The sequence below is a fragment of the Delphinapterus leucas genome, chromosome 3, assembly GCF_059928025.1.
Source record: "Delphinapterus leucas isolate spDelLeu-1000000601 "Yukka" chromosome 3, BTC_Dleu_Yukka2, whole genome shotgun sequence".
NCBI lineage: Eukaryota > Metazoa > Chordata > Mammalia > Artiodactyla > Monodontidae > Delphinapterus > Delphinapterus leucas.
The window spans coordinates 92,605,552-92,613,557 of record NC_143131.1 but is presented as its reverse complement, the minus strand read 5'-3'; the positions used below and the strand labels follow the sequence as shown (position 1 = coordinate 92,613,557).

At 39.4% G+C, this 8,006-nt stretch overlaps 1 long non-coding RNA gene across 1 annotated transcript; it reads right to left on the bottom strand.

The window, feature by feature from the left end:
* Positions 1 to 468: 468 nt before the first annotated feature.
* On the bottom strand, positions 469 to 7,961 carry LOC149749609 (uncharacterized). The gene is made up of 3 exons (XR_016392457.1): positions 7,603 to 7,961; positions 2,477 to 2,657; positions 469 to 1,084 (listed from the first exon to the last, which is right to left on the bottom strand). It is a non-coding gene; the product is annotated as an uncharacterized LOC149749609 (long non-coding RNA).
* Between the last annotated feature and the right edge of the window lie 45 nt (positions 7,962 to 8,006).

Below are 8,006 nucleotides of genomic sequence, written 5' to 3'. Positions count from 1 at the left end.
CCTCGAGTCTGTCATACAGAGTGAAGTAAGTCAGAAAGAGAAAGACAAATACCATATGCTAACACATATATATGGAATTTAAGAAAAAAAAATGTCATGAAGAACCTAGGGGTAAGACAGGAATAAAGACACAGACCTAGTAGAGAATGGACTTGAGGATATGGGGAGGGGGAAGGGTAAGCTGTGACAAAGCGAGAGAGTGGCATGGACATATATACACTACTAAACGTAAAGTAGATAGCTAGTGGGAAGCAGCCGCATAGCACAGGGGGATCAGCTCGGTGCTTTGTGACCACCTAGAGGCGTGGGATAGGGAGGGTGGGAGGGAGGGAGACACAAAAGGGAAGAGATATGGGAACATATGTATATGTATAGCTGATTCACTTTGTTATAAAGCAGAAACTAACACACCATTGTAAAGCAATTATACTCCAATAAAAATGTAAAAAAAAAAAAAAAGAAGCCACTGCAGGCAAACCAGAGACTTCCACATTGTCTTTCCTGGCTCTTGCCTTCTAAATGTTTCAAGAGAGCATCTGATTGGCAGAAAGTAATTCATAACCACAGCTGTGGCTGCATGGGAGACTCAGATATACAGTCTTTTTTTTTTTTTTGCGGTACGCGGGCCTCTCACTGTTGTGGCCTCTCCTGTTGCGGAGCACAGGCTCTGGACACGCAGGCTCAGCGGCCATGGCTCACGGGCCCAGCTGCTCCGCGGCATGTGGGATCTTCCCGGACTGGGGCACGAACCCGTGTCCCCTGCATCGGCAGGCGGACCCTCAACCACTGCGCCACCAGGGAAGCCCTGGAGTGACCTTATGTCCAAATAAAACATTGGAGGTTCTATCATCATAGATTAAAAGAAAGGGGAAGAACAGCTATTGGAGGACATCTAGCAGTCTGCCATAGACCACCACTTCCATCCCTGAGATCTGTGAGCACCCTTTTTCCCAAATAGGGAAAATTCATACCTTACCTAAGAGGTATGACTTCAAAGTTCCATCTTTCAGAGACTAAACCCAGCTCAAAGACCAGGATATCTGAGTGACACAAAGCTCTCTCCATTCGGTCCAGATGTGGCTACCTGTGGACAGGTGATCCAGGAAGTGACTGGTGAGTTATTCCCCCATGCCCAGCACACACACACACACACACACACACACACACACACACACACACATACACACACACACCACTTCTATGGTGGAATAGGAACAGGATAACTATAACAAAAAGTTCCCTTCCAAAAAAAAATATTGTAATGGGCAGAAATTTCAGAGATGTCTGCCCTGGCAATAGACTATTATAATTTTCTAGGTTAGCCCATGCAAAACCTCTGGTTCCTCTATCATCTCCATGACTACTGGCTTTGTTTTCTTGGAGGTCCTTCTTCGTCCATTAGCCTCCTCGATCACAGCTTCATTGGGCATTGGTGAGTCTGCCCTTCTTGGGGCTGCAAAACTTTCACATCCTACTTTTTGCTAGTGTAGGTTTAGGTACTTAAGTTTGCATTGTACTCAGTCAGGCTTTGGCAGGCCGGGTTTATGGTTTCTCTGGTAAAGAATTTCCTCTTAACTTAACAGGCATCCAGTCTTTCTTCTGGTCAGTTGCAGTGTAAAAACTGTACCCAAAGAAATCATCTAGACATTATGTGTGTGTGTGTGTGTGTGTGTGCGCAATGAGAAGCCCGTGCGCCACAACGAAGAGTAGCCCCCGCTCACCGCACCTAGAGAAAGCCCACGTGCAGCAACGAAGACCCAACGCAACCAAAAATAAATAAATTAAATAAAATAAATAAATTTATAAAAAAAAATCCAGGAGATCAGGTTTGCAAAAGGCAAACTATGTCACAATTGCTTTGCACTTTTGCTTATCCAAGTGCAATACAGTGTTTTCTGAGCTGGAATATTTATACATGTACCCTTGCAGTGAACAAAGTTCATTCTCTGGAGGAAAAATTGACCTTGTAAGTCAAAGATCCTGGTCCAACTGAATTCTCTTATACTTTGTTCCTTCTCAAGTGGTTTTACCTCCCCATGTGTTTGATACCTGTGATCCAAGGAAATAAGGGCTCTCAGATGTGTATCAAGACTGCATTTATCTCTTTAAAATTTTAAATCTTAAACCTAGATTTGTGAAATATGTTTTAGAGCAGAGATCAGCAAAGTTTTACTATAAAGGTTCAGATAGTAATGTTTTCATCTTTGCAGACCACATAATGTCTGTTGCCATTTCTCAATCATGACATTGTGGTGTGAGAGCAATCATAGTACATAGATTAGTGAGTGTGCCTATGTTCCAACAAAATTTTACTTACAAAAAATGTGGCGGACCTAATTTGGCACATGGGTTGTCATTTGCGGACCCGTGTTTTAGATAATTGTGTGAAATAAATTTAAAAAGTTACCTTTTTAAAAGAGTTAAAAAGAGTTTTAAAAGAGTTAAAAAGAGTTTAAAAAGAGTTTAAAAGAGTTACCTTGCAGATCATATCAGTCCACAGATATGGACTATCGTTGGTCCTTTCTCTTCTCTCTCTGCGTGTAGAGTCCTTTCTTTTACACAAACACTCAACCTAACTTCTGGTGTTTGAGACCGGCACTTCCCTCCACTTGGTTTCACTTTACAGTCATGTATCAATGTGCTGACCATTGGTGAACCTAAATACAACAGGAAATTTCTTTAACTTCAATAACCATCTTTACAGTGGAGATAGCAAGTTGCTACCAACTGTGCTCAGTCACAGGTGAAGCAACCAGTGTGTTTTTCTGTCGGCCTCGACTGTGGGCTGGCTTTGCCTACAGGCTCCTGATCTTCAGGTACCGTGAGTACACATGAGCTGGCATGGCCTCCCACACCCAGACAAATTCTACTGCTGTCCCTGATGGGGCATCAGGTTTCCTACTGACCTCTGACCTCTGTCACTCATTAGCTATGTGATTTTAGGATAATTACCTAAACTTCCTAAGCTTCAGTTTCCTAGTAAGCAAGATGGAGATCATGATAATATCTACCTAGAGCAGTGCCTGGACTATATTAAACAGTCCATAGATTTTATCTACAAGAGTGAATTTGGTATCAGCCAGTTATATAATTTATGATGATTATAATATTGCTGGTTGGCCTTAATTTTCATCTGAATGTTTTGATATATGAACAACAAGTAAAATTTGAGTTTTGTTTGCTTGTTTTGTTCATTTTAATCATGGTCTAACATGAATATTTTCTATACACTGGTAGAGCATGTTTTACTATTCAGTTGCCCTAAATTTTCTTAAAAGTCCACTTAAAAAAAAAAAATTAGGGCTTCCCTGGTGGCGCAGTGGTTGGGAGTCCGCCTGCCGATGCAGGGGATGCGGGTTCGTGCCCCGGTCCGGGAAGATTCCACATGCCGCGGAGCGGCTGGGCCCGTGAGCCATGGCCGCTGGGCCTGCGCATCCGGAGCCTATGCTCCATAGCGGGAGAGGCCACAACAGTGAGAGGCCCGCGTACCACAACAACAACAACAACAAAAAATTAGCATAAACTTTAAACAATAGAGCAGACAGCACAAAAGAGTAAAGCACAAAATTAAGTAACAGAAATAAATACTAAGTACAATTCAGTATTTTACCCACTGAATCTTAACATTTGCCTGTGCCTCTGGCCCACTCTCTTCTCACACAAACCTTGCTTCCTTTTCTTTTCTGGTAGTGCTTAAACACTAGTCAGACTGGTTTTATTTTATTTTATTTATTTATTTTGTAAATATTTATTTATTTATTTGGCTGCACTGGGTCTTAGTTGTGGCAGGTGGGCTCCTTAGTTGCAGCTCCCAGCTAATTAGTTGCAGCACATGGGCTCCTTAGCTGCAGCATGCAAACTCTCAGTTGCGGCATGCATGTGGGATCTTGTTCCCTGACCAGTCCCCTGCATTGGGAGCGCAGAGTCTTATCCACTGTGCCACCAGGGAAGTCCCCAGACTGGCTTTAGATTTGCTGTGGGACATCATCCAGAAGTCACATTCCTAGATCCCCACCTCCAAAGATTCTGATTTAGTAGCTTCAGGATAGGGCTCGAAGTCTGTACTTTTAAATGCTTCCCATCCATGAGGCAGATGTATGGGAGATTTGGGGACCTCTGTTCCACACTCTAACTCGTGTTCTCATCCAAGGGCTTCCCCCCAATCCCCGCTACCATTTCTCTGTGCCCACCAGTGCCAAATCTGTGCCAGCCTCCAGCCTCTGCAGCCAGTCTTGAACACTTACAACAACGCTGCAGCGAAGAAGATATTCTTCTTTTAAAGTTTTTTAAATTTAAGTATAGTTAATTTACAATGTTGTGTTTCAAGTGTACAGCAAAGTGATTCAGTTGTACATATATATATATGTATATATACATATATGTGTATATGTGTGTATATATATGTGTATATATAAGTGTATATATGTGTATATATATACATATATATATATACACACACATAGTTTTTCAGATATTTTTCCTTATAGGTTATTACAAGATATTGAGTATAGTTCCCTGTGCTATACAGTACGTCCTTGTTGTTTACCTATTTTATCTATGGTAGTATGTATGTCTTGTTTTCTATGTCTATGAGTCTAATTTCTGTTTTGTAAATAAGTTCATTTGTATTTTTTTTAGATTCCACATATAAGTGATATCGTATGATATTTGTCTTTGTCTGACTTAACTTCACTTAATATGATAATCTAGGTCTATCCATGTTGCTACAAATGGCATTATTTCATTCTTCCTTATGGCTGAGTAGTGTTCCATTGTATATGTGTACTACATCTTTATCCATTCATCTGTCTATGGACATTTAGGTTGTTTCTATGTCTTGGCTATTGTGAATAGTGTCACCAGAACATTGAGTGCATGTATCTTTTCATATTGGAGTTTTCTCCAGGTATGTACCCAGTAGTGGGACTGCAGGATCATATGGTAGCTCTATTTTTGGTTTTTTAAGGAGCCTCCATACTGTTTTCTATAGTGGCTGCACCAATTTACATGCTCAACAACAGTGTACGAGGGTTCATTTTTATCCACACCCTCTCTAGCATTTATTATTTGTAGACTTTTTAATGATGGCCATTTTTACTGATGTGACGTGATACCTCACTGTGGTTTTGATATGAATTTCTCTAATAATTAGTGATGTTAAGCATCTTTTCACATGCCTGTTGGCTGTCTGTATGTCTTCTTTGGAGAAATGTCTATTTAGGTCTTCTGCCCATTTTTTGATTGAGTTGTTTTTTTTTTTTTGATATTAAGCCTCATGGGCTGTTTGTATATTTTGAAAATTAATCCCTTGTCAGTAGCATCATTTGCAAATATTTTCTCCCAGTTCATAGGCTTTTTCATTTTGTTTATGGTTTCCTTTGAGTCCCATTTGTTTATTTTTGTTTTTATTTCCATTACTCTAGGAGATGGATCCAAAAAAATATGGCTGCTATTTATGTCAAAGAATGTTCCGCCTATGTTTTCCTTTAGGAGTTTTACAGTATCCTGTCTTACATTTAGATCTTTAATCCATTTTGAGTTTATTTTTGTGTGTGGTGTTAGGGAGTGTTCTAATATCATTCTTTTACATGTAGCTGTCCAGTTTTCCCAGCACCACTTATTGAAGAGACTGTCTTTTCTCCATTTATATTCTTGCTTCCTTTGTCATAGATTAATTGACAAAAGGAAGAAAGTGTCGCAAGAGAAAAGGGGTCCTCTATTCCTTAAAAGCTCTTTTCATCCTAAACAAGGGAAAGTCAGCTCAAACTGATGTTAAAAAAAATTATTGGATTATATAAATAAAAGGTTCAGGATTCAATCCAGCTCTGGAATTGGTTGGAGGTCACCTTATAAACTGCCCCAGCTTCAACAGGTTTCCTACAGCAGGGATTTTATAAATACTTGTTGACTTGAATTAAGGCTATGAATTTTTCTAAGGGGTTAATATTTATTAATGTTTAATTTATTAATATTAATGTTTGCAATATTTTACTAACATTCTTCAGTATGTAATATTTGATTTTCTTTTTGATCAGAGTTTGGGGGACAGATTTTTTTTTAATTTCAAGTAGTTGGGGATTTTTTCTATGTTTTTATTTTGCTTTTTAATTCTAGATTTATTGCCTCCTGGCAGAAATAGTGGATATATTATTTCTGTGTTTTGGAATTTTTTGTTTTTCTTCTTGAAAATTCCTTTTTTAGATTTGTTAATATATTCAGTCTGATTACAGTCAGAGATTGGCAGCGAAGCTATTTTTCCTCTCTAGGGTGACTTTCTATAGCTGGGCAAATACATTATATATCTCTTTTATACTTGAACTTTAGATGGAAAGCTAATTTCCATCTACTCTACCTATTCCAAACTATTTGGATAATTTGCCCTATATATTACTGTTCTCTTGTGAGTATAATAATAATAATGCATACCTTATGAGGTTATCAGGATTAAATGAGTTAATACATGTAAAATGCTTAGCACTGTGCCTGGTCCATGGTCCTCAATAATAGCTTCAGATAATATTATTTAATTTTTTCTGAACCTGCAGTTTTGCTTTCAGTAGCATTCCACTTTGATAGACACATAGGGGTTTTGAATTAGCCCAACTTCTTTCTAACCAAGAAAAACAAGGCAAAAGATGAAGAGCAAAGGGGAAAGAAACAAAACCTCCCTACAGGAGGAGTAAGTGTGATGTATGACTTTACGCAGAAAACCCTTTCAAAAAAAAAGTCACGTTGATTTTCTTTTAAACATATTCTACCAGGTTCTGTAAGAGAATATGCAAAGCTACTGAGCAATGTACCCAGCTCAATTCTAATAATGAGAGATACTAATCTTCTACTTTTCTGAAATGGTTAAGTGGACCTGTTCCTCTCCACCATTTAACTGTGTAAACCTTCCCGGCAGGGATTAGGGCTTTCATTTCTGGTCCCACCTGCTGTGCACAGGTATGTGCCTGACAGCCTGTGAAACACATTATGAGTTTCATGGGGGTTAAAGAGCCCCAGTTTCAGAATCCAGCAGGCCTGGACCAAATTCCAGTTCAGCCACTCAGAAATTACATAATCTGCCTTAACGATCTATGCCTGGGGCTCCATTCACTTGCTAGTTATTATTGGCCAATTATCGTGGTTCTTGTTTGCATGTATGTACGGATAATACCTTGAGATAGTCATGGAAAAGTGCTTTGGTTAAAGTTTTACATACTTTATATCTCATTAACTCCACACAGCCCCCCAAGGTAGGTGTGTTTTACAGATGAATACATGTAAGGTGATAACGGAAAAGTAATCACCAAATTATTATTCCTTTTATATATAAACAATGAGGTAAGATTTTTAAAATCTGCCAATAATAACTAGCAAGTGGTGTTTGGTGATTCTTTTAGTGATGCTAATTAAAATTTTTATGAAGTATTGCTTATTCTCAGTGCAAGTCTATCAAAAATGACTAATGGTGTAGCCTTGCATTCCTTCCTATTCTTGGTTCTCAAACTACATATCCTGGTATGTGTAATTTGCAAACACCTGATTTTTAGTATTCAGATTTGCCAAGCATCCTATCAGATGGGTGACTTCACAGACACTGGTATAAATGTTACTCACCTTCAAACAGATGAAAACTTTGTGAGGCTGCTAAAGCCACCTGCGCACCCCAACTCTTCCCTACTTAAAAGGTTGTCCTCTGAACTCCCATATCTGAGGGTAAACATTTGGCGAAAGATCAATTCACACAGTGCAGTGACTTTGTTTACATGTTTTCTCGTATAGTACTCTCAGCTTTGAGTCACGGGAGGCCGCAGGAAGCCGAAGAGCCGGTCATCCTCGCACGGGTGCATTTTTTTTTTTCTCATTTCTTATTTGACTTCTGGCCTTGGGAGGGGCAATGCAGCCGCGGGATACTAATCTTCAGAGCGAATTTAAGCCAGCCTTATCCCTCACCGTCGTCATTCACTCCCTCTTCGCGTTCATATTCTCCCAGCGGGACTTACTGCCACGCGAAATTCTTT